This window comes from Ursus maritimus, unplaced genomic scaffold (genome assembly GCF_017311325.1).
Source record: "Ursus maritimus isolate PB19 unplaced genomic scaffold, ASM1731132v1 scaffold_6, whole genome shotgun sequence".
Classification (NCBI taxonomy): Eukaryota; Metazoa; Chordata; class Mammalia; order Carnivora; family Ursidae; genus Ursus; species Ursus maritimus.
This window is the reverse complement of record NW_024426774.1, coordinates 61,595,419-61,622,328: the sequence shown is the minus strand read 5'-3', so window position 1 is coordinate 61,622,328 and position 26,910 is coordinate 61,595,419. Positions and strand designations below refer to the sequence as shown.

General features: G+C 35.9%; 1 pseudogene; it reads right to left on the bottom strand.

The window, feature by feature from the left end:
- Nucleotides 1-1,632: 1,632 nt before the first annotated feature.
- On the bottom strand, nucleotides 1,633-26,425 carry LOC103671783 (annotated as a pseudogene).
- Between the last annotated feature and the right edge of the window lie 485 nt (nucleotides 26,426-26,910).

Genomic DNA, 26,910 nt, shown 5'->3' with positions numbered 1-26,910 from the left:
TTTTCTACAATAGCTGTTCTTTTGGATAATCACACAGCAGATGAGAAGTTTATTTTTAAGGGAGAACTGAAGATAATAAAATAATGCATTAGATAGAATTATAATATTATCATTTTATATACTCAAATGAATTAGTTAATCTAGATACTGATCAACAACTACTGCTAACATCAGAAAACAAGACAAACACACATTGTGCACCTCATTTGAGACAAACACAACACTATCTATGAAACAGTATCACTAAAAAAAAAAAGAAAAATTAATAAATGTGAATCCTATCATGCCTCCAGTTCTAATCTGTAGAAAAATACACGAGAACATTGGCTCACAAGTTCTGGAATTTCCCAGGTGAAATGTGAAACTGGCCTCATACACAGAGGCCAAGGAGAGACCAAAGAAAGAGGCGAACCATTTCAGATTGGTAGGTGGCAGGTTTAATGAGCAAGAAAACTTACTTACGAGGTTTGCCTTGGGTGGCCACCAGATGAGTAGATCTCCGCACCTGTCCACCAAAATGTTAAAAGTTGTGCAGAGGCCTTTACCGGGCTGTCATGTACACCCTCCAGGTGTTCTCAACAACACATTGCTTTCTCTCAAGGCTAAGCCCTTGAAAATGGTTCCCACTGTTGGAATGGAGGGCAGAGCTACATTCCAAGGACAGAGGAGAAGGCAGGGAGCCTCTGATTGCCCAGGTCCAGCTCGAAAGGTCAACTGGCAGTCATGTTCTCTCCATGACCTCCTCTGAAAAAGAGAGAAGAACATGTTAAAAGGCACATGGGGGATGCAATCAGCAAAGAATAATCTGTAGGAAACTACTGGACAAAGGATCTTATTTCTAATTCAATAAATAAGTTGTAATTAATTTTAAAAAAGCAATGAGAGAAGACTTATATACTAAAAGGGAATTAAGAGATATTTGAACTAACTGCAATGTTTAGCACTTAGTTGATTCCTGATTTTTTAAAAAAAATTATAAAAACAAATAGTGGAATTTGTGAGAAAATTGGGAAAATCTGAACGATCAAATCTTTTCCAATATTAGGGGTTTATTGTTAAATTTTTGGAATAATGATGAAAACATGGGTATTTAAAAAAAGGGCTATATATTTCAGAGAAACATACTGAAGAGTTTACAGATGAAATAATACAACATCTTAGGTTTGCTCAGAAATGACTTAAAAAGAAGAAATAGGTAGGTGTATAAATAACACAAGATGAGCCAGGTGTTGATGATGGGTAATGGTGAAGGGTTTTATGATACTTTTCTATTTCTAGATAGAGTTGGGTTTTTCTATAATAAATTAAAAATAAATGTAAAAATATATCAACATGACATAAAATATTTAAGTAAAGTTTTTGATGCAAGAAAATCCAACTGTGTTCCTTTAGTTGTCAGGTCATTTGCTAAATGTTTTAAATCATTTTAAATCAGACAAAATTTTATATTGGAGGCTTCAAGCTTTAAGCATATATTCTGTTGGTGGAGGTGTTTTTTGCAGGAGCAGATTTACTTTTTGGGGGGCAAAAACTGCTATGTGTCAGTACTTTTAATGTTGTGTATATCAAATTATAGTAAAAAGACAACTATAAACAAGATGCAATTCTATTTTCATGAGTGACACAACTGCATTATAGTAAACCAAGTTTATATTCTGTCATCACGTGGGGTTCTCCCATTTCTTCATTTTGTTATGGATCATTAAAAATATCTTTAAAAACAGTAGTTTCATCATTACTACTCGAACTATCCAGTGAGAGATTTGAAGTAGGAAAAACTGGAAGATACTGAATAAACTGCACTGCCTTGTGTTCCGTTTGTAACTTGCAATTTTCAGTGAGCACATATACCCTGGGTGTGTCTTAATGTGGATAAACTCATTTCATTCTGTTTGACCTGTATTTTTGTCAGCTAGGGCTGCCATAACAAAACAGCCACCACACACTGGGTGGCTTAAACAACAGAAATTTATTTTTCCACAGTGCAAAACTAGGAAGTCCAAAATCAAAACACTGGCAGGGGTGGTTTCTCCCAAGGTCTCTGTCCTTGGCTCACAGAGGGCTGCCTTCTCTCTGTGTCCTCACATGGCCTTTGCACATGTAAATCTCTGCTGTTTCTTCTGCTTCTAATGAGGACATTGACGAAATTATGGTCCCACCCTTATGACCGCATTTCACCTTAATTACCTCATTAAAGGCCCTATCTCCCAACGCTGTCACATTGGGAGTTTGGGCTTCCATTTATGAATTTGGAGGGTACAATTCAGTACCTAACAAGTGGCAAAGTGGGGTTTTTTTCTCCTGATAATTCAAGAGAATGACTGGGGAAAAGTTAATTTTTCATGTACGAAAGATCCTTCCAAAGAAAATGATGACTTTAAAAGGTTCACTTGCTGAAAGTTTAGTAACTGAAATACTGTCCTTTCCCTGGGATCCAAGTCCTCTGATATCCGTCTCAGCCTGTTCCTCACACAGCCCCTCAGCCCTCAGACATCAGCTAGTGCTCACGTCTAATTCTAGAGGTTGACCCCCTACATCTGCTGGCAAATGTTGTTTTAAAATGTGCACAGATTTGTGGCCCAAAATTTTAAAAGTTACGGATGACAAAGGCACATATGAAAAGATGCTTCCCCTGATACGTCATTAGAGAAATGCAAATGACAACAACAACGAGATACCTCTACACACCTGTCAGAGTGGCTAAACTCCAGAGCAGACAACACCAAATGCTGATGAAGTGTGAAGCATCAGGAATTCTTATTCATTTGTGGAGGGAATGCAAAATGATGGAATCATTTTTGAAAGACAGTTTGGAGGTTTCCTACAAAACTAAACATAGCCTCTTACCATGTGATCTGGCAGTCGTGCTCCTTGGTATTTACCCAAAGAGCTGAAAATGTATACCCACACCAAATCCTGCACATGGGCGTCTACAGCAGCTTTGTTTCCAATTGCCAAAACATGGAAGCAATCGAGATGTCCATCAGTAGGCGAATGGATAAGTTGTGGTACACCCAGGTAATGGAATATTATTTAGTGAGAATAAGAAATGAGCTACCAAGCCATTAGAAGATATAAAGGTAACTTAAATGCATATTACTCAGGAAAAGAAGCCAATCAGAAAAGGTTAATTACTGTATGATTCCACCTATATGACATTTCATAGACAAAACTATGAAACAGTAAAAATATCAGTAGTTGCCACAGTTCAGGGGGAAGAGAGGGAAGAATAGGCAAACTGCAAAGAATTTTTAAGGCATTGAAAATACTGTGTATGACACCATAATACTGGATACATGTCATTATATACTTGTAAAACCCATAGACTATAAAACACTAAGAATGAATTCTAATCTAAACTGTGGACTTAGTGTAATTATAATATGTTAATGTCGATTCATCAGTTATAAGAAATGTACCATGCTGCTGCAGGATGTTGATAATGGGATAAGTTATGCTTGTGTGGGAACAGGCTATATGGGAAATCCCCATACCTTCTGCTCAATTTTGCTATGAATCTAAAACTGTTCTGAAAAATAAAATGTTTTAAAAATAACAATAATGAAATTTTTAAAGAGTAAAAAAAAAATTGAATCTTATCTTTCATACACTGTGTGAATTTAAGCAAGCTAATTAATATATGTCTGGGTGGTTCAATTGGTTAAGCATCTGCCTTTGGCTCAGGTTTGGGGTCCTGGGATCGATCCCTGGAAACCCTGAGTCAGGCTTCCTGCTTCTCCTTCTCCCTCTACCCCTCCCCCCTGTTCATGTTCTCTCTCTTGCTCTCTCTTTCTCTATCTCAAATAAATAAATAAAATCTTTAAAAAGATATCTTTGTAGTCCAGTATACTTATCTATAAAATGCAGTATTAAAGGCCTCTCAGAATTATTGCAGATAATTAAAAATGAAAAAAAGGAAGATTTTACAAAATGACTTCAAATACCGACTTGTACTAAATTGAATGAGAGGCTTTCAGCTCCCACACTAATGAAAAACAAATACTGCAGATATGAGGCCATTAATTCCTATACACTGCTTCTCTAAGGTAAATCATAGAAATGCCTATTTCAATTAATTAATTTATAGATTCCCTAGATCTAGTTTTATAAGTTTGCTCAATTTATGAAAAAAATAATCACTGCTTTGATGAGACAATATATACTCATGGTACAAACTTAACTAAGACATATATGGTGAAAAGAAATTCCTCCTCCTCCTTCATCCAAGTTCTATCCCTAGTAGTAACTACTGTTACCAGTTTTGTATATGTTTACAAAATGTTTTATGCATCTACAAACAATGAATGAGAGTGCTTGATTCTGGGAGTATTATTAGTCATATTTTAAAAAATCCATATTGTACAACAGTAACCAATCAGAATAGATTTGGCCTTAGCACTGTGCTAAGGGTCCTGGAGTCTCCCGGTTATGATACTGGCCCAGGGTCAGTAAGTTGATAAGTGAGTGATGTCAAGATAGAAACTAAGCAGTCAATACCCAAACTCTGCACTAGGTGTGTATTGGTTAAAAGGGACAGCAAAAAAGGAAGTGGTGTAGGTTGAGAGGTAATAAAGGTGTATGGTATCTATTTTTCACAGCTTTTTCTGGACAAATTTTTTTTTGTATTGCAGATATCATACTTAAGGTACTGTAAGGTACATACATACAGTAATTTAGGAACTGCCCAGAACCACAAGCTAGGATTTTTCCCATATGTACGTAATCATGAATCTAAAGTCAAAGGTTTTTAGTTTGACTAATCAGCCTTATTATTGCAGATTCCCTGAGTAAAGACTTCATTTGTTCTCTTACCTAAAATTAATATTTCCTAAGCTTTAAGAATTTTACTTTAATTTTCTTTCTCCCTTGCTCCCTACACTCCTAAGAACTGTCATTTTCTAGGATTTCAGGATGAGACTTGCTGTACAATCACATTTTTCACTTTTTCTAACTTCAGAAATGTGGCAGTCAATGAGAATTTTGGACAGTTTTTCTTTAATTTCGATCACATACATGACTCATTCTGCCTTCTCAAGTCCTTTCAAGAACAGGCTCAGAAGTAAGGCTCTTTAGGTTTGATGTATTTCAAGTCTCATATAATGCAGTGTTCACTTTCAAGTGTATTCATTCAAGGTCTTTCTCTTTCTATACCTCAAAGTGAAGAGAAGTATTCCTATAAAAGAGTTTCCCAAACTACCACTGCTAATTCCATATGAATGCAGTGAGGAGATGATAGAGAGAAATGCCCAAAGGAGGTGCCATCTGCACAGGCTAAAACAAAATAAAATGTCAAATCGTATTTGTCTTCCTCTTTTCCTTTCCCTCACTTATTATTAAGCACAAATATTGAAAAAGACCTAAGAGTCAGTATGTGGTTCCAGAACTTTCTGTTTTTCAAATAACTTGTGCTACTTGTGGGTCCACAAGACAGTATGATAGAGTGGAAAGTGGGGTAGCTGGACATGCTCCAACTTTCACAGACTAATGGATGATCCTAGGCATCCATTCTCTTAGCACCAGATTCAACTTCCATAAAATCATCATCATATCTATTTTTAGGGCTATTTAGAAGATTAAGTGATTTGTGTAAAATGTTTTTTGAAACTTAAACACATTAAATGGAAGTTATATTTACTACCTCTGGCAAATGTATGTTTTTTGATAAGAGAGTTTTGCCCCAGAACCTATTCCCTGTTCACTACACTTAAGAATAAACCGAAGAGGTAATGGATCTGTACTCTGAAAACTATAAAACACTCATGAAAAAAATTGAGGAAGACACAAAGAAATGGAAAAATGTTTCATGCTCATGGACTGGAAGAACAAATATTGTTAAGATGTCTTTGCTATCTAGAGCAGTCTATACATTCAATGCAATCCCTATCAAAATACCATCAACATTTTTCCCAGAGCTGGAACAAATAATCCTAAAATTTGTATGGAACCAGAAAAGACCTTGAATAGCCAGGGGAATGTTGAAAAAGAAAACCAAAGTTGGTGGCATCACAATGCCTGACTTCAAGCTGTATTACAAAGCTGTAATCATCAAGACAGTATGGTACTGGCACAAAAACAGACACATAGATCAATGGAACAGAATAGAGAACCCAGAAATGGACACTCAACTCTATGGTCAACTAACCTTTGACAAATCAGGAAAGAATGTCCAATGGAAAAAAGATAGTCTCTTCAACAAATTATGTTGGGAAAATTGGACACCCATTTGCAGAATGAAACTGGATCATTTTCTTACATCATACACAAAAATAGACTCAAAATGGATGAAAGACCTAAATGTAAGACAGGAATCAATCAAAATCCTAGAGAAGAACACAGACAACAACCTCTTTGACCTTGCCCACAGCAACTTCTTGCTAGACACATCTCCAAAGACAAGGAAAACAAAGGCAAAAATGAGCTATTGAGACTTCATCAAGATAAAAAGCTTCTGCACAGCAAAGGAAACAGTCAACAAAACTAAAAGGCAACCTACCAAATGGGAGAAGATATCTGCAAATGACATATCAGATAAGGAGCTAGAATCCAAGATCTATAAAGAACTTATCAACTCAACACCCAAAGAATAAATAATCCAATCAAGAAACAGACAGAAGACATGAACAGACATTTCTCCAAAGAAAACAACCAAATGGTCAACAGAGACATGAAAAAATGCTCCACATCACTCAGCATCAGGGAAATACAAATCAAAACCACAATGAGATACCACCTCACACTGGTCAGGATGGCTAAAATTAATAAGTCAGGAAACAATAAATGTTGGCAAGAATGCGGAGAAAGAAGAACCCTCTTATGCATTGGTGGGAATGCAAACTGGCGCAGCCACTCTGGAAAACAGTATGGAAGTTCCTCAAAAAGTTAACAGAGCTACCCTACAACCCAGCAATTGCACTATTAGGTATATACCTCAAAGATACAAATGTAGTGACCCGAAGAGGCAACTGCACCCCGATGTTTACAGCAGTAATGTCCACAATAGCCAAACTATGGAAAGAGCCCAAATGTCTTTCCACAGATAAACGGATAAAGAAGATGTGGTGTGTGTATATATATATAGTGGAACATTACTCAGCCATCATCAAAAAATGAAATCTTGCCATTTGCAAGGACCTAGATGGAACGAGAAGATACTACGCTGAGTGAAATAAGTCAATCAGAGAAAGACAATTATTATATGATTTCATGCATATATGGAATTTAAGAAACAAAACAGATGATCATAGGGGAAGAGAGGGATGAATACAATAGGACATAGAGAGAAAAACCATAGGAGACTCTTAACCATAGGAACAAACTGAGGTTTGCTGGAGAGGGTAGGAGTGGGGATATGGATATGGGGTAATAGGGTGGTGGATACTAAGGAGGACAGACGGAATGAACACTGGGTGTTATATACAACTGATGAATCACTGAACTCTACGTCTGAAACTAATAATACACTATATGTAAATAAATTGAATTTAAATAAATAAAGGAATAAAAAAGAATATATACAAATATGTAAAACTGGTTTAAAATTTGGCATATGAATTATATCCACAGAAAGGAAGACAGAAAAGTAACACCGTGATAGAGAGAGTCGGGCAAGGTCCAGGCACAGTGGTTTGTGAACTTTAGTGGCATATTTTTTAATACCAGGGTTAGAATGATAAAATTGAAGAAACTTTTTCAGAAGGGAAATGGAGAACAAGAGATATAAAATGGTATGTCTAAGACAACAAAAATAATTATCAGTAAAACATTCTACAACACCAAATCCAAGGCTCTCTGATAAGCTTTCTCTCCTCTCATCACAGATATGTATTATCTCTAAAACATAATGCTGGAGTCCAGGTAATGAGCAATTCAGCAGTGGGAATATGTGGGAACAGGCAGCTCTGACCAGCCTAAATCACTTCATACCACGTAAGTAGCTCTCAAGAATAGTTCTGGTGCTTACCAAGCTTCTAAGGCTCTCAGCTTGGAAATATACACCCAACGACTTGTAGCATATAAATAACATGAACCCAAGAGCTGATCCCCCGCCTTTTTTTATTTTTTTGCCTCCATCATTAACATTTTTTGTATTTTTTTGTTGTTAATTTCTACTTTGATGGACATGAAAAGAATACCTACAATAAAGAAATTTAGGAAAATTATTGTCAGGTCTAAAGATAAAATTCATTGAATGCTAGACTGGACAGTTAATGAATAAAGAAATAAGACAGCTTTGTAGTTTAAATAGTTCTTGTCTCTGACCTAAAAACAAATAAAAATTTTTTAAGTTATAACTGGTGTCCCGAAATTAAAGAAAAATGTTTTTTGAAAAATGTCTTTTGAAAAGCACATTTTGAAATGTGCTTCTAACCTGTATAGCTTACTATTTTGTGAATCAAACATTTCTTCCCAAATTAATTAAGGCATCTTGATATTCACATTTCAAAAGTTGAGGATTTTTGAAAAATGTGAACAAATATAATTAAATATATCTTGTTTAAAATTTTGATTTTTCCCCCTTAAATTAGTAACATCTGGCAGCTTTACTAATCTTCAGTATAAACAAGCAAGACTATCTGCGATAGAGCATTTTTGTCACTGCTGTATTTATTCAATGTAATTTATTCAATGTAATGTGTACTGACAGTATGACAAAAGATATGTAAAAGAATTTTGACACTCATCTCCACATTGCGTAAACACTGAGGAAGCTGAAACTTCCTAGGGAAGGTCGAATTCAAACAGGATGCCCAACAGTTACCAATTTCTGAAGAATGAAGCTCCTATTTTTATACATTGGGCCACAGGAAAGTAATACAGAATGCTCTAAGTTCTCATCTTGGCTTTTCCCAAACTCTGTGCTGTAGGTAAGTCCTTCAGTACGTGGGGGCCTATAATGTCTACAATGAGGAAGCTAAAAACATCATGGGCCCCCAAGTTTCTACTTCAAAGTCCCTTTAAAAATTTATTCAAAAGCTTTTTAATCTAATTTTAGACTTACATAAGTGTTCAAGAATAATACAAAGAGTTTCCTTATATCTCTCATGCTGCTTCCTCTAATGTTAATATCTTGCATAACCATAGTAAAATTATCAAGAACAGAAAAGTAATACTGGTACAATATTAATTAAACCACAAACCTTATTCAAATTTTACCAATTTTCCACGTTATTTTTCTTTTCTAGGATTCTACACAGTGTCCCACATTATATTCAGTTGTTATTTGTACCTGTTATACAATCTACGGCAGGTCCTCAGTGTTTCCTTGCCTTTCATGAAGATGACACATTTGAAGAGTATTGATCAGTAATTTTGTAGGATGACTCTGAATTTGGGATTGGATGTTTCCTCGTGCTTAGATTGAGATTATTCGTTCTTGTCAAAAGTACCACAAAAATAATACTGTACCCTTCTCAGGGCATCATATCAAGGGGTTCATGATGTTGATATGTGTTATTCCTGGTGATGTTTACCTTGATCACTTGGTTAAGAGGGTGTCTGCTGGATTTCCCCACAGTAAAGTCACTCTCTCTTTTTGTAGTTCATAAGTATCTTGGGGGACATGCTTGAGAGTATGCAAATCTTTCCTCCCCAAATTTTCCCTAATTTTAGTATTCATCAGTGGATCTTTTCTACAACAGTTATTGCTGTAGTGACTGACTTACGAATATCCTTTATTCTCTTATTCCTTCCCATACATATTCGTTTGAATTTTACTGAAAAGAAGACCTGTCATGTCTCCTCCATTTATTCATTAATCTGATTATTTATTTATATCAGTACATTTCCATGAACATTTATTTTATTCTATGAGTTATATTCCAATGCTATCATTATTTACTCTATTGAAAAGTTGTTCCAGCTTTGACCACTAGGAGCTCTTTCAGGTTGGTTATTGTCTTCCTCCCTCCCTTCCTCCCTTCCTTCCTTCCTTCCTTCCTCCCTTCCTCCCTTCCTTCCTTCCTTCCTTCCTTTCCTTCCTGCCTTCCTTGTTTTCTTACACTCTGGGACCAGAAGTTTCAGACTACTCTTATATTTTCCTGCCACAGTTCTAGAATCAAGCATTTCTTTAAGGAGCTCTAGTTCTTTTTATTGTAGAATGGTGTTCATAAACAAAGGTCTGGGAGCTAGGTGTGCTCATTGTTACCAGGATGACATGGCTTCTAGGCCATGTCCACAGACAAAACTAGGAAACAGATGTTTGTGTACTAACACCACATGAGCTCAAGTGTGTGTACATCCCACATCTATTTTTCTATTTCTCCATCAAGAACCATGAGTTTATACTGATGCCTCCAATTCAAATCTGACACCACCTGGCTCATTCTAGCCTTCTTCCTTTCCTTATTTGTGATTTATTTTCCCAAAGGTGAGAAAGCTGGGTCTCATTGTATTCATACTGTATTTTCTAATTTGTTCAATTTTAGCATACACATAAAATAGTTTCAGAATTGCTAAATCATACCCCTATGAAAAACATTTTAAGGACTAGAGTTCATATTTTATCTGTAGCCTGACAGTATCCAATCATGATACTGTTTTCCACAGTTACTTATATCAGTTCTTGACTTCCCCATTCCATTTAGTGTAGATATGTTATTCATTTGTAATAGAGTTAGCTTCATTTATAATACAGCTAGGTTCATTTGTTAGTATTTATATTCCATTTTTGGTTCTTAACCACATCCTGATTAGTTTCAAATGTTTATTTATTTGGGGCACATACGAATAGTAACAGGATCATTTTTTATTATCTCTTTTTTTTTTCATTTTTTATTATTCTTGCAAAGGAGTCCTTTTTTTCTAATTGTTGACTAATAAAAAATTGTATTTATTAAGTGGCAAGTTTCCATTTCCCTGTGTATTTTCTGTACTAATTAAAGTCATAGAAAATTGCAAAAAGATATTTCAACATTATTCTGAGTTGATTTAAATTCTGACCAAAATAAAGGAAAAAATTAACAATCAGCTATCTTATATAGTGTTGAGAAGTGCATAATCTTAATTAAGTTTAAAAAAAAAAAACATTGCAAATAGTTTCCCTTACTATTTTCATAGACACAGTGGATAAAACACTGGAATAGATTATTTAAAAGAATGTATCCCCATTTATGATTCAATCCTGAGTCACAGGGTTTGGGAACATCAGTAGAAGAGGCCCAACTGCCTGTATCACACCTCACTGACAAAGCCCCTCCCAGGGATAAAGAAAGGGGGATAGATGTAAACAACGAGCTGAAGTAACAGGGTATGGGATCACACTCAATTTTCCTATTTGTCAAAAGTCAAAGTCCTGAAATCATAAACACTCTATTCTTTTCTTCTGACCCTAGTTTTAACTCTCATATTCTAGTATGTGAAATGGAAATAATAATGATTCAAGTTATGTAATTTTTGTAGTTACTCAAACTACTAAATTCTGAAAGTTAGAATTCCTCAGGTTTAGCAATCTAAAAAGATTTTTAAATGAAGTTGATGAGTTTGATAAAAAGTTCTTTAAGGAAATGATGCATGTGTTACAGTCATTTTTAGCAAAATATGCCACAAGTAATCTCATTTCAACCTCTTATTTTAGAAAAATATTTTGTGTACTTTCCAGTCTTTACTTGAATTGTACATATTAATATCCACAATTAATGTGGAAGTATTTTATAAAGAGAAATACATTATCTTGATTTATAGCTGGAGATTGGTAAGTCTCATTGTCCTTTTGGTAGAATTGCACATGTACCCTGGCTCAGAATTTGGAATCTCCTACATAGATTGTGTTCTAATTAATACTGAATTGAGATGTCTTTCTATAACTTGTCGTTTGGTTAAATTCAGGTGAACCCGAGGTGCTGGTTTAAGTTATAGGGTTGTGTTGAACCCAAGCCCTGGCATTTTTTATGTCACATGTCCATTAGGGAGTACTCGTTCAATTGATCCAATGGTGGCATTTTAGAGTGCCCTCAGTTGATACGAAAACTAGCAGTGATTATAGAAAATCTTCTGATAGTAAAATGTCATGATATTACTAATAAGGATGATGATAAATACACTCCTACAAAAGATGAGATACCTCAAGTGCGAGGATTACGTTATATGGGAGAACATTAGGAGGAATTGAATGTAAGTGCAAATAAGAGAATATTTCCACCAACATTCCAAGCCCCAGATTAGGTAATCTGACTTTTCTGAAATAGATTTTAAATAAGTAAAATGTCTCACTTTCTTATGTTATATTTTTGTAAAGCTAAAAAAAATTAATTATCTAATGATTTTACTTTTTCTAAATTATCAGATTTCTAAATAATGTCTGAAATATCCATAGTTTGTTTATTGTTACTCATAATGAGATTATTAATTCAGAGAGTCATGATCCATGAATATAGTCTTGACAGTGGGATGCATTTTTTTTTCTCCTTTTATTGGTGTAAAAAAATATCACGTTCATCATTTTAAGTTTATCAACTAAGATTTTAGTGTTAGGAATTCAGATGTTAAAAACCTTTGGTACTAGCATTATATTCAGAATAGTATCATATTCTCTATTTTATTACCAAAAGAATGAGAACTTTAAACTTCTGGTAACTAATGGAGTGGGAGTCCCTTACTTTAACACAGCAACCTATAATTAATTTCTAATGTGAGAATGTGCTCTGTTCTGGTCACACCTCATCTCTTATCCTCTGATAATCAGAAATTCAGTGAATATTTTTTTTTGTCCTTTTACAAATGAAGTTAAATAGTTTCCATAATGGATTTCTACCACTTTCTCAAGTGTGATCTTCAATTTGCTGCTGCAGATTTCTCACTCTAAGCCACATTCACACACATTTAGTGTCTCCATAAAGTTTCTTAGATTTTTGTTCTGGAAAGTATTACTCTGAAGTTGACTCACATCAATTATCTCATATCTGATTTGAACTTTCTGCAATAAAATTGCTTTAAAAAGGGGGCTGCTTAAAAAAAAGAAGAAAAGGAGGAAACTGCTTAGCCCACACTAGTCTTCTCAATACTATTCTTCAGTAAAAGGAACTAGGTCTCCCTGGAAAGTGGCTGCTGTCAGAGCTGGGGCATGGAAGTGTACAATGTGACCCTGGGACATCTTGAGTTGCCAGGAAGTAAGAACATACATAAAAAGAAATGGGGGCATATTGAAAGAACACAGGAGCTACCTCAAAGCTGCCAAATGCTAAAGTTGGCACATATTTAGCAACAAAATAATAATAATAATAATAATAATAATAATAATAATAGATTATAAGAAATAGAATAAAATAAATATTTGTGAATCCATATCAATATATGAATGAGTGAATAAATAAATAGTCACATAAATGTGGGAGAAAAAAATGGCTCCTTGTTTACATGAAATTTTCAATTAACAAATGTAGCAGAGATAAACAAAATAGAAATTCATCATTAAACATATACCACAAAAATAGCTATGGCAGACATGAATCATCATCCATGGATGCTAAAATTGGTGGGTAAGAGTCTGATGAGAAACAGGATATTTGGATAGCCTGAAAGTATCCTCACAAGAGGATGCAAAAAGAAGATTTATAACTTTCAAGTGAAAGAAACTGGCTGACACCATATTAACCATATGCTCAAAGTTAACGTTACCAGCAAGAAGATACATTAACCTCATGCACTTCATGATAAAGGCAAATAATTCCTGTAATATTCTTGCCCAAAATGCATAACATCAATGCAATCATGAGAAAACACTGCACAAATCCAAACTGAGCATCGTTCTACATATAACTGGCCTGGAGTCTTCGAAAGTGTCAAGGTCATGAAAGACAAAGGAAGACTGGGGAAATGAGGAACTATTCCAGAAGGAAAGTAAGGATGTAGGATAACCAATAGAGCATCAGATTCAGGATTGGAATCAGAAAAAGGGCAATGGTAGGAAAACTGGCAAAATTCAAATAAGGTCAGTAAGTTATTTAATAGTATTGTATCAAAGTTAGTTTTCTCTTCTTGATAGTGTTACAAAGGTTTTTAAGATGTGAATACTAGAGAAAGCTGGGTGAAGAATATATAGGAAGCTTCATTCTGTGTTTGCAATTTTTCTGTAGGTCTATATTATTTCAAAATAAAATGTCAAAAACACAAAGGTCTGCTTATGCAGGTTTCCCTCCCATACTTCTAGAGTTAACACAGGATATCAAAAGATAACTTAAGATAGTAAATCAGCTGAGATAATCCTTCCAAGCTTAAGTAATATGAAGAGAACCCCTAAAAAGAAATCTGAAAATGTATTAATGTATTCTTGTGCTCTGTTTGTAAAATGCCATGTAGTTGACCCTTGAACAATGTGGGGGTTAGGGTACCTGACAACAAGTGCAGTTGAAAACCCATGTATAACTTTGGACTTCCGCAAAGCTTTACTACTAATAGCCTACTGCTGACTGGAAGCCTCCCTGATAAACACATACTTTGTATGTTTATAAGTATTTTATACTGTTTTCTTGCAACAAAGAAAGCTACAGAAAAGACAATGTTATTAGGAAAATCATGAAAAAGAGAAAATACATGTTTGGTCCAATATTATAAAAAATCCATGTGTAGGGGGCCTGGGTGGCTCAGTTGGTTGAGTGTCTGATTCTTCGTTTCAGCTTGGGGCATGATCTGGGGTCATGAGCTCAAGCCCCATATCAGGCTCCCCACTCAGCGTGGAGTCTTCTTGACCCTCTCCCTCCGCCCCTCCCCCTGCTCTCGCTCTCTCTCTCTCAAATAGATAAAATCTTTTAAAAAATCCACATGTAAATGGACTCACATAGTTCAAACCCATGTCGTTCAAGGGTCAAGTGTATAAGTATATACATATGAGTACACAGATAATATAAACACAGGTATAGATGATACAAATATAGATATCAGGGATATTTCTGTTCTCTTTTCATGCAAATGCAATGAAAAATAAAGAGGCATACTTTAAAGATAAGCAGTCTTTTACAATCCATTGCCATCTTTTATTCAATTTGGTAATTATGTAGTTTAGCACAGCCTACAAGTAAGAAGAGACATGGTGCTTGTTGGGCCTTTTTGGATTTTGAAGGCAGTATTTGCCACATTTGGGTGTGACGCTTTGGCCCATTTACCTGCCTGCCCATTTTGAATAAGATTCAGATTATGAACTACTCTGCAGCAGTTCCCAAGCTCAGATGCAAGGTATTTATATATATATATGTATATATATAATTATTATAAGAAATAGAATATATAATATATAATAATATATTATATATAATATATATATATATATAAATATCTATTTTACATTATTATACTATATCTTCAGACATTATAATTAAATGACAAAATGGTATTCAAAGTGCCTGCAACAAACTCAGGTGTTATACAGAATCTATGGAAAACACAGGATGAAAATCACAGCACAAGTTTTGGCATGAGGTCATGCCTTCCTATGCTTAAAAACAGTTCCTCTGTTTGAAAAGCTACTGGGCCCTGGTAGAGACTTAACGCTGACCATGGAACAGCAAATGTTTATGTGACCCACAATGCCTACTATGACTTGAGCTTTATATGATCCATCAAATTAGAGAATTAGGTATGCAGAGCAGCCTTACATTGAAAAATGAAAATAGTATATAGAAGCCTGAACAAGTCTGGAAGCTGCAGGGGGGAGATGGCTCAGATTCCCACGGTACCTGTTCCTACTGCTTTGCTGCCTCTACCTCTACCAACATTTATAGTCTTGTGGGAAGTTCTTTATAATCAGTTAACAGATGAAATAGTATGGACCTGTTCTTAGATGAGTCTGTTGGTGCAATGGTGCCAGTTAGAAGAGGATTTACAGAATTATAGTCATTCCCAGGGCTAATCTTGATGAAATCCTCCCAGTATTTAGAATAATGTCAGTTGATACATTTGCTTATCCACTTCACATAGGAGAGAAATCCTGAAGCACAAAGCTACATTGATTTATGGACAGTGCCTAATAATTGGCAGCTCAGAATAGGAAAAATGACATCAGTAGACTTAGAACTAGGAATTTAAAGGGAGAGGTAGATGGATAAACTATCAAAACGATCACAGAGTGTGAAGATATTTGTGTCCAAATATAAGCCTACTCAGATCATATGGAAATAAGCATTTGTGTTACTCCATCAGGTCACTATCCCCATCAATCTACTGTGGGATAGTCTCTCAATAATTAAGTGGAAGAAATTTCCCATTCTTTGGATATCACTTTCCCAACCATTCTCCTGCTCTCCCAATGTGCACAATAGACCAGTATCATGAACTTCCTATTCCAAGGCTGATTGGCCACCAGCACTGGTGAGTGCCTACCTGCCTACAGCAGAAGCCAATGTCCTGACCCCAATAAGCCACCCTTCCCTATGAGACCAGGACACCACCACCATGTGGTGACAAGTTGATTTTCATCATGGCGGAGGCAGCAATTTTTCCTCTATGGAATAGAAATAGATTCTAGAGAAGGATTGTCTCCCCTGCCTGTGCCACCACAGGCTTTCAGAATGACTTACTCATCACCATACGGCACTCAGCATTTCTTCTGATTAAAACAAAACAAAACAAAACAAACAAACAAAAAACCCTGATATTGTAATGAAGATAGTATGTCAATAGACTGCCTCTGACAGAATTCATAAATTTTAGGGTGTATCCCATCATCCAGACACAGATACCTTGACAGAGCAGTATAACAGCTGCTGAGGACTCTGTTATAGTACCAAGGGGGAGATAATATGCTGTGAGATTGGAATGCTGTCTTGAGATACACTACATGCCTCAAAACATCAACCTATATGGGGTGCCATCTTTTTCAACATTAGAATGCATGTGTTCAAGAATAAATGGGCAGGGTGAGAATGGCTCCTCTAACTTTTTCACCTAATAACCCACTTGAGGAATTTCTACTTCCTACCCTTGCAGCTAACTCAGTAGATTTTAGGTTTTAATGCCCAAGAAAGAATGTTCCACTAAGAAACACAATCAAATTTGGTAAGTTGGGAGCTAAAGCTGTTTCTCATCCATTATAGTCTCTGATGCTGTGCTGCTGAAGCAAATGACAGGTAATGGCGCTATACTGGACAAGGTGATTAGATTACTCCAAGCCATTTGAAGCAATAAGGTGTGTAGCAGGAACCAAAGGAATTCACGAAGATTCTTAATAGTTCTTTACCCAAAAGATCACCAAATACTCAGATTATGTAGAAATAAACATTTGGGCCATCCTTTCAAATAATGAAACTCATTCAGCAAGATGCTGAACGCAATTGAATAAAAATGGGAACAGGTTGTGAAAGAAGAAAGATATAATTATCAGCCCAAGCCTAATGGGTTCTAATCCATAGAAGTAGGCCTATATCAGCTAGGATTTGCATTGCTTTTTTTCCATCAATTACTTGATATTAAGAACACTGATAAGGGTTAATAGTTTAAGTTTTAGGTGACAGTATTATGAAACTGAGATCACATTGTGATTATATAATAACTGATAGGACTTGTAATGTCCTCTGGGTTCAGACAAAGCTTTCCATTTGGTTAGAAGGAAAAAGTGGATGTCAAAGGTATGATAGACTATGCTGGAATACCCCCTATTTGTCCCTACAAGTTCCCTCTCCATCCTGCTCTGTGCCCCCAGGATGCTAATCCCTATGGGCCACATAAACTGGGTTACCTTGTCCTCTGACTTCTGATTGGTTTGCGCCAATAAGAGGTAGAAGATCAGATGGAATCAGAAGGAATCAAAACCAACTCTATCCCTGATGGGCAGTCAATTGTCGGTACCATAAACCACAGCTCCTGTTAGCTGTTTCCTGCAGCTACTGGTCTAATCAGTTTCTGATAATTACTAGCTCTATTTGCATCTTTGGGTCTAGTGAAGGCAATGGTTTCCAATCAACTGTTTCTTGACTCAGGATTCTTCTTAATTCTGCCCACATCTTTATAAGAAGTTATTTTATTAAAATTTCCTCAGTCACCCATCTATGAATATCATCTGTTTTCTGGTAGAGAAACCCAACTGATTCTGTAATGTGTGTTACAAATACATCTCTAATTGGGTAATTTCTTAATATTTTTGCTGGTATTTGATGAACTTGTGTTAAAATGTTTTTAATATACTTGCATCAAACATCATTTTCCTTATAATTTCAACTTTTGTTTTAATGCTTAGAAAGCCATTTTATCCTGATGTCATTTTTTTAAAGATTTATTTATTCATTATGAGAGGGAGAGAGAGAAAGAGAGAATGGGCAGGAGAAGCAGAGGGAGAGGGAGAAAGAATCTCATGCAGACTCTATGCTGACCATGGAGCCCCATGTGGGGACTGATCTCATGACCATGAGATCAGGACCTGAGCCGAAATCGAGTCAGTTGCTTAACCAACTATGTTACCCAGCCACCTCCATTTAATGTTGTTTAAATATTCAACTGTGGGGCACCTGGGTGGCTCAGGCAGTTAAACATCAGCCTTCGGCTCAGGTCACGATCCCAAGGTCCTGAGATTGAGCCCCATGTCGGGCTTCCTGGTCAACGAGCAGCCTGCTTCTCCCTCTCCCTCTGCCCCACCTCCCACGCATGTTGTTTCTCTCAATCTCTCCCTCTCTCTCTCTCTCAAATAAATAAAATCTTTTTAAAAAATTAAATGAATAAATATTCATCTATATTCCTTTTAATAGTTACAGTTTTATTTCACAATAAGTATTTCATCCAATTGCAAAAACTATATAAAGTAAAAATAGTAAGGCAGAAATATGATTTTCTTTCTTTTATCTTCCAAAAGGATCCAGTTACTTATCAAGTATTTCAGCAGTTACCATTTATCAAATTATTATGTTTGGGGATGTATTCCTTGTTTTTTCATAGGGTTGTTGGAAGAATCAAGTACCACAGTTGCTTAAGAAATCTTAAAGAAATAAAAAATGTTACTCAGAAAAGTTTAACCCATTAATTAGATAGGAGATAGACTCCCCAAATGCTATATGATCAATTTCCCTTTTTGAAGCTAGTGAATATCTAAATGATCCACCTCAAATTATTATCTATTTATTTAACTTAGCAATTTTCTTCAAGTTTCACAAGGGTCGACCACTTGGCTTTTCATTTTGCATACCAGATTCATGTATCTCTAGAATAATCGAATACTATTTTATGACCTAAAAAGACAAGCATAAGTAGCACATGTTCATTGAAGGGTTGAAGAAAATAGGTAGTCTGCAAATTAGCATAGTTCAAAATTAAGCTTCAATTAGAATATAAATCAGAACCAAAATTATAAAGTATAGTGGACATGGAATGGAAGCTGAAATACTTACATTCTAAATGGTAGTTTTATCATGCATTCATTAACAAGATCTTACTCTATATAATAAGAAAAACTCTAGGGAGGTGATGGCTGAACTTCTCAACACAATTTCTCTATGCAAAAACATATGTGTGAGGCAATTAATCCAGAGGGTTGTTGGTTAAATTTTAGGAATTACTATAAACTAAAATTAAGTGAGGAGCAAAGTATGGATTGAGTAATAAGAAAATTGTCTGGGGTACATGTCAGTGATATGTCTACACAACATAATAACTTCTTTTCCCTATTAGTTGACTGTTTTTTGGTTTTGACTTTTGTCTTCTTTTTTGGTTATAAAGTGTAGCACTATAAGAAAACATATCGTTCATCTGTAGAATCTCACTTATTCACTAGAGAATACATTTTTTTTCCAGTCAAATGTGCTCAGACCCCAAATCCCTCATATTCTAAAAGATGGTTTCATAGAAGCTGTCTGCCAGCATGCAGATTGTGTTTTATTCTTTTTTTTTTTTTTTAAGATTTTATTTATTTATTTGACAGAGATAGAGACAGCCAGCGAGAGAGGGAACACAAGCAGGGGGAGTGGGAGAGGAAGAGGAAGAAGCAGGCTCATAGCAGAGGAGCCTGATGTGGGGCTCGATCCCACAACGCCAGGATCACGCCCTGAGCCGAAGGCAGACGCTTAACCGCTGTGCCACCCAGGCGCCCCAAGATTGTGTTTTATTCTTTAAGAAGACATCAGTACACTTCAAACTTAACCAGATGAAGACAGAATACATACAAAGAAATTTCACTTGTAGATCATAGGGGTGATTGAAATTTCATCAACAAAATAAAATTTTGGGAAAATACTGATTTTAGAAAATGATCAGAGAATCCTTTTGTATTTGGAAAATAACAAATATGTTAGAATAAATTGATAACCCTTTTTGGGGCAAATTTTACTCTTACAGTCACAGGAAAAGTTGAAAACCTAAAGGAATAAAACTGTCTTTACTTTTTGTAGACATATGTACTAAGGTTTTGCTATGATAATACTGTAGAGCAAAAACCCTACTATACGATACTAGACATGGATTTCACATTCATATGTCTACTGGTTGGCTACAATTCAATTTATTTTGTCTGAGTTTAAATAGGCTGAGCGACATCATGAGCTTTGGATTCAGTTCAGGTCTACTTCAGATATGGTCATTCCAGCATCCAGTCTAAAAGAGTAATGGATACATGGGGTGTGCTCATCTACTGTCTCAGCTCAGAACTGGCACACTGTCCCTGCTATTCCTATCTACTGGCCATAGCCAGTCATATTGCCAAATTCTAAGCCCATGAGGACAACTTCTATGGAGAGAGGGCAGTAAATATTTGATCTGACTGTAGTCTAAGCTACCACAACATTGATGAGCTAGTTTAAATTCTCTACTAGAGGAAGATAAAATGATAGATTCTGCATTAGTGACCAACATTCAATAAATCTGAGAGGAAATGACACCATTGGATAGTTTGTCTAGTCAAGCACTTACACTTTGGGTACAGAAAACAGCATCATACTATATAGTAATCTCTTTACTTGCAGAAAGGTCTTGGAAATTTAAAGTGAAATTTATGATAGCAGAATCAGAGTAAAAATAATGCACAATGTTCTTAATTAAGAGATGGGTTGGCAAACTTTTCATTGTCAAAATGCAAAATGAATAAAATTGCAGAGGCTATCACACATTGTCTATCAATCTAAAACTCTTTTTCATCAAATTATTTTCCTAAAAATGTCATCTACATTATGATATTTGTTAATTCAAATGTACTTAACTGCATAAATTCTCTAGCCTATAAATGCAGTAATGTAACATATTTTTATTTCTCACTATAGATCAAATGTTTGGCCCTTCTGCATAGTCCAAGTACAACCCTTTTTATCCCCTGGCATTAGGACAATGTGGTCTAATATGATTCAAGGTAAAATGATGATTCCAAATACATAACGACAATGTTGAAGTTGTCTACTAACTTCTATATTGATAATTCTTTAAATTAGCTCCTCCAAAAAAACCATCAAAATATCATTTTCTATTTGGTAAAATACCATGCTATTTGATTTTATTAATTGATACAGTCTTGTTGAATGGATTATATACCTATTCCACCTTCAATATCCAGCTAATATGCCACTTTCTCCATGAAGCTTTTTCCAGATACAATGACCTACATCGATCTCACCTGCCTTCAACACCTTTTGTTTTTGTAAATGCTGTTACTGTTCCCTAATGCTTATATGCATATATGTTATTCTATCTACAAGGTAGAAAGGCTTTGATTATCTTATTCCAAACTTACTGGCAAAACAGTAACAATTATTTATTATTCTTATGTCTCATCATTCTGGAGTGACTGGCGTTCGTTAGGCAGACAGCACCTGGGGGCTGAAGTCATCTCAAAGGCCACCTCAGTTAAGTGTCTGGTGGTTGATGCTTGCTATGAGCTAGGATCTTACTGGGAGTTCTCAGCCAGAACTCCTACACATGGTTTCTTCATGTGGCTGGGACTTCGACACAGCATGGCAGCTGAATTCCAAGGGTGGATGTCTCATGAGAGAGAAAGGCAGATGGAAACTGTGTTACAGTTCTGAAATAGTCTCAGAAGTCACACACCCAGATCTCATTTTAAGATGACATTCTAACCTCATCTGCCTGCACTAGACTCCTCATACCCACTCCTTGTCCTACTATCAAAAAGGGCTAAGCAAATAAAGATTTTTTATTTAATAGACAAATGAAGCCAGTGTTTCAATTCCTGTTAATTATAGTTGCCTTAGGCTTATGTTACTCTTTCAATGTCTATAATTTTCCACAGTTAACTTTTTAATTAATAAATATATATTATAAAATGAAACTTAATTGGGTATTTTACTTCCCCTAGATTTAATAATTTAGAAAAGGAAGTTGGAAAAAGCAAACTTAAAGCCCATTAAGAAGCAGATACCAGGCACATAATTAACAAGGTTATATAGAATTTGTCAGGATATAACAGAAGGCCGTACTCTGAGTTATGCCTAGGGATAAAATTTAATATTCAGAATAACCAAATTCACTGGAAAAACTAAGGAATTATTTTTGTTTTATTGCAGTTCAACTTGTTAATTGGTTTACAAGTATAAGTAGACTTATTTCGGTTTAGATCCCTTATGATATAATATACTCTGTTGGCTGAGTCATATACTTGGGCACCAGGCTGCATGGAATACATATGGGAGATGCTCTCTTAAATTTGCATTAAAATGATGCCATATGGGCTAGTAGAGTCCCTGATGATGAGACATGATGTTATAGGAATTTCCTTCAAAGAAAATTGTGTAATAGAAAAGTTACTACTACCTTGGTATAAAAAAAGATGCAGTTTGGATCTTAACCCTGCCATTTAAGGTACTGTGACTTTGAGAAGGTGATGCACCTTCAGTTTCCTCACATAGAAAATGGAAATATCAATTCCTATCTTGCAGAGTTAATATGACAAATGGAGCTAATAATCCATGAGAAGCATGAAACACAGTACCTAATAGAGTAGGAATTACTTAAATAGCATCCATGATACATTCTAAGAGGAGTGTTGTCATAAACTTTAAATCCTTGGTTCTGTGTTTGTTTTTTCATGGATACAGAGCTCTGCAATTATACTTTTGGTAGGTACTTATATAATTCGCTGGTTAAAGCCATAGAAGGAAGAATAAAGGAAAGCAGTATGTTATAATTCAATTCAGGAAAATCACTCTTAAATGAAATATTCCCAAGTATTTGTGTAAGAATTGGTCAGTTTGCATTTTCAAAATTTTCACATTTTCAAAATTAGTTTTCTAATTTCATATGCAGTTCTCAAAATCTAGTCTGGCACAGAAGGAATTGTCTTTGTAAAATCACATCTGTGATATCTTCCTGTAAGCAAGAGCCTTCACCCACTGACAGGATCCAGGTAGGTCCTGGCTCTACCCCAGCTCTTGTTGAGCCACACCATACTACAAATACAACAGAGTCATCAGAACTGATAAGGCTCAGGGTTAAAAATAAAGACGAACTTAAGTAGCAGCATATATAAGATGTATGCTTCCACTATATGCAGGTAAAAAAACAAAAAAACAAAAAAAAAACACCACCCAAATATGTGTTTAGAACATAAACACTAACTGAATCATTGCCTCTTTAAATGGTGTACCTCTAATTATTCCTATTTTCTTAAATCTTAAATAATTTATTAGAACTGTTTCACAGGGGAAAATGACATGGCTACTTCTTTTTTAATAAACATGAAATGATTTAAAATATTCCTCAGACAAATTACAAATATGTTTCATAGATGACTACAATTTTAATGGCTGCACAATGCAACCCCCAGCATTCAAGTCCTTACCAAAGCCTACAAGACACTGCCTTATCTCTCCTAGCTCATCTTGTATGATTGTTTCCCTTGCTCATTATGCTCTAATCATGCCAGTATTTCAGTTCTTCCAAAACGTGTAGCCTTAGGACCTTTGTAGAAACCGTTTCTTCTAATGCTCCTTCTCCTACACTTTACACATATCATGTCTCAGCTGAAATTTCCACTCATGAAGACACCTTTCCTGACTATCCGCCGGATTAACTCTTTCATAACTCTTAATGCAAATATATATAATTTATTTATTCTTCTGATTACCTGTGTTTTTCTATGACTCTTTCCACTAGAATATAAAGCCATATTTGTTACGCTCATTTGTGTTAGCCAAATAGGAGGTCCCAAACTGTTTATTAAATTAATAAATAATTAAAGAAGATACAATACTCTGAAAAGTTTGAATATTTCCAAATTAATACAAATAAGGGTCTGGAGAAAATCTTCACAAATAAATATGCATTCATATGGAAAAAACATGAAATAGAGTTTAAAAATAATAAATAGAATTTAAAAATAATGATTTCATAAAAGAAAACAATAAACATCATGCAACCAATTATGTGTATACATGGCTTCCCATTACATCATTGTTTAAAATAAAAAATAAAAATTTACCTAAATAGCTAATATAATCTGTAAAATATTTATTTATTTAAAGATTTTATTTATTTATTTGACAGAGAGAGACAGTCAGCGAGAGAGGGAACACAAGCAGGGGGAGTGGGAGAGGGAGAAGCAGGCTCCTAGCGGAGAAGCCTGATGTGGGGCTCGATCCCAGAATGCCGGGATCACGCCCTGAGCCAAAGGCAGACGCTTAATGACTGCACCACCCAGGCGCCCCTGTAAAATATTTAAAGCAAAGAATCATACTGTGCCATTAGGAACAGATGTAGATTTAGGTTTATTACCAAAAAGGGTTGTTTAGGTTATACCTATAACTGAAAATCAAGAGTATAACCATTGTACCTCATATAATTCCATAGCAAGGGGTAGAGGCAGGGAAACAAACAAAAAAAATTTTTTTTAAGATTTTAATTATTTATTTGAGAGACAGAGACAGAGAGAGTGACAGAGAGCACAGGGAAGGAGGAAAGGGAGAAGCAGGCTCTCCACTGAGCAAGGAGCCTGATGCAGGACTCTATCCTAGGTCCCTGAGAAAATGACTGGAGCTGAAGGCAGACATTAAACCGACTGAGCCACCCAGGTGCCCCAGGGTAACAAAAATTTAACAGAAAACATGTTTGAACAATGGAATTACAGGTGATTTTTCATTTTTTTAATTGATTTTTTTGCTTGCTTACATTTTCTAGAATTTTCTATGAATTGTGGCTAAAAGAGAGGAGATTGATTGTAGCTACAGATGCCTTTGGCACATATCTTTTTTTTTTTTGCTACCATGTTTTTTTCTTTTTGCAATTCAACCTCTTTAGATGTGTCTTTTCTCACCAGGCATTTTAACAAGTATACTGAGGCACGGTGTTTACCCTCAAGGATCTCACAATCATATATTTTTTAAAGATTTTATTTCTATTTATTTGGGAGAGAGAGACAACACGAGTGGGGGGAGGGGCAGAGGGAGAAGGAGAAGCAGACTCCCCACTGAGTGCTGAGCCCGACACAGGGCTTGATCCCAGGACCCCATGACATGAACTGATCAGACACTTAACTAACTGAGCCACCTAGGTGCCCCATGGATCTCCCAATAATATGAAAAACAAAGGTATATAAAGGAATTTTGATGCATATAATAAATCCAAGATATGTGATACAGAGGCAATGGGAGAAGGGAGTCTCTCTGAAAAACAGTCTCTCAATTCCTCAGTAACTTCCCCCTTTCTCTGCTTCTTTTCCTGCACTAGTGACTGCATATACAGGGGGAAGGGTAGAGCTTATGTGACTTGGTCAGGGAAAAAAGTAGGTCTACTGATCACTGGATGATTTAGTTTGCATGCCTGTAAGACTACATTCCTAGAAGTGAGCAGCTGGTATAACTCAAAGACTTTGCCTTTTTCTTACCAGTACCTCAAATTTACCACCACAGGACCTCAACCACTTCATTTGGTAGTCCAGGCTCCTCTATGTTCCTATTATGGCTCCTCTTGGCTTTGCTCGGGTGGATTCTTCCGTAACCTTCAACCCAGAGTGATCTTACTATTTAATGAGCCCCCTTAGCAAGTTCTCCTTTAAGATACCAGTTACTTCTGGATCATTGCCACTTAGAAACCAAGGATAGCTGAGAAAGCTGAACCTCACAGCTCCTCCTTAGCACTAACACATTTGATTTAATGAAACAGAGCCCCTGGGCAGCTTTTCAAGGAAGGCACTTCCCAGACTTCCAAATGGGAAGGCAAGAAAACCCTCATTTTATCACACGTGCCTCTCCTACTCCAGCCTTTACAATCTGTATCATCAGCTCTAAAATGTGAATATTCTTTTTTTTAATTAAAGGAAATTATAGATCACAGTGCTGTTTGTTGAAAAGACATTTAAGTGGAAATAATCTTGTCCTTAATATAAGCTTTCTTAATTTGAGGACTGAGCTAATTATCGCCCTTTTCTGTGAGACAGGAAAGAGAAGATTGCCGTACTACAATAAGCAGAGTCCAAAAATACGAAGATGCAGAATCGCATTATTGTGAAATTAATGAAATCACTATGGCAAACCTGTACAGTTAGTTGGTATTCTGAAGGTCCTTCATAATCCAAATCCATCTTGGTTCTAGCTGCAGTTTAGCACAACAGGATAGCAATGTATTTATTATTTATTTATTTATTTTTATTTATTTTTTTAAGAAAAGTTGGCTGACATCTTTATTGGTTGCTTGGCTGGTAGGAGTAGGGGTTGCTCAAGATCTCTTGGTGGGTGGTTCACTTCCTTTTCACCATTACAAGCTTCTGGCCACGCAGGATGGCGCTGGTTCTGCCTATGTGGCCATGTGCAGACTTGGCGGTATTTGTTCTTGCAGATCATGTGCCCAATGCTGCTGACGACGGCTTCGGTGTTCGTGGTGATGGCCACGCATAGGAGGTGGCAGGCTTGCTGGCCTCACCCCTTGTTTCATGACAACAGAACACCTTTGTGGTCCTCTTCCGGCTCCATACCCACAGTCTTAAGGTGAACCAGCCCACTGCAGAAGTCATGGCGGGCCTTCAGATAACTGGGTTGGTGGTGTACATTTGCCTGCTCCTCTTGATCA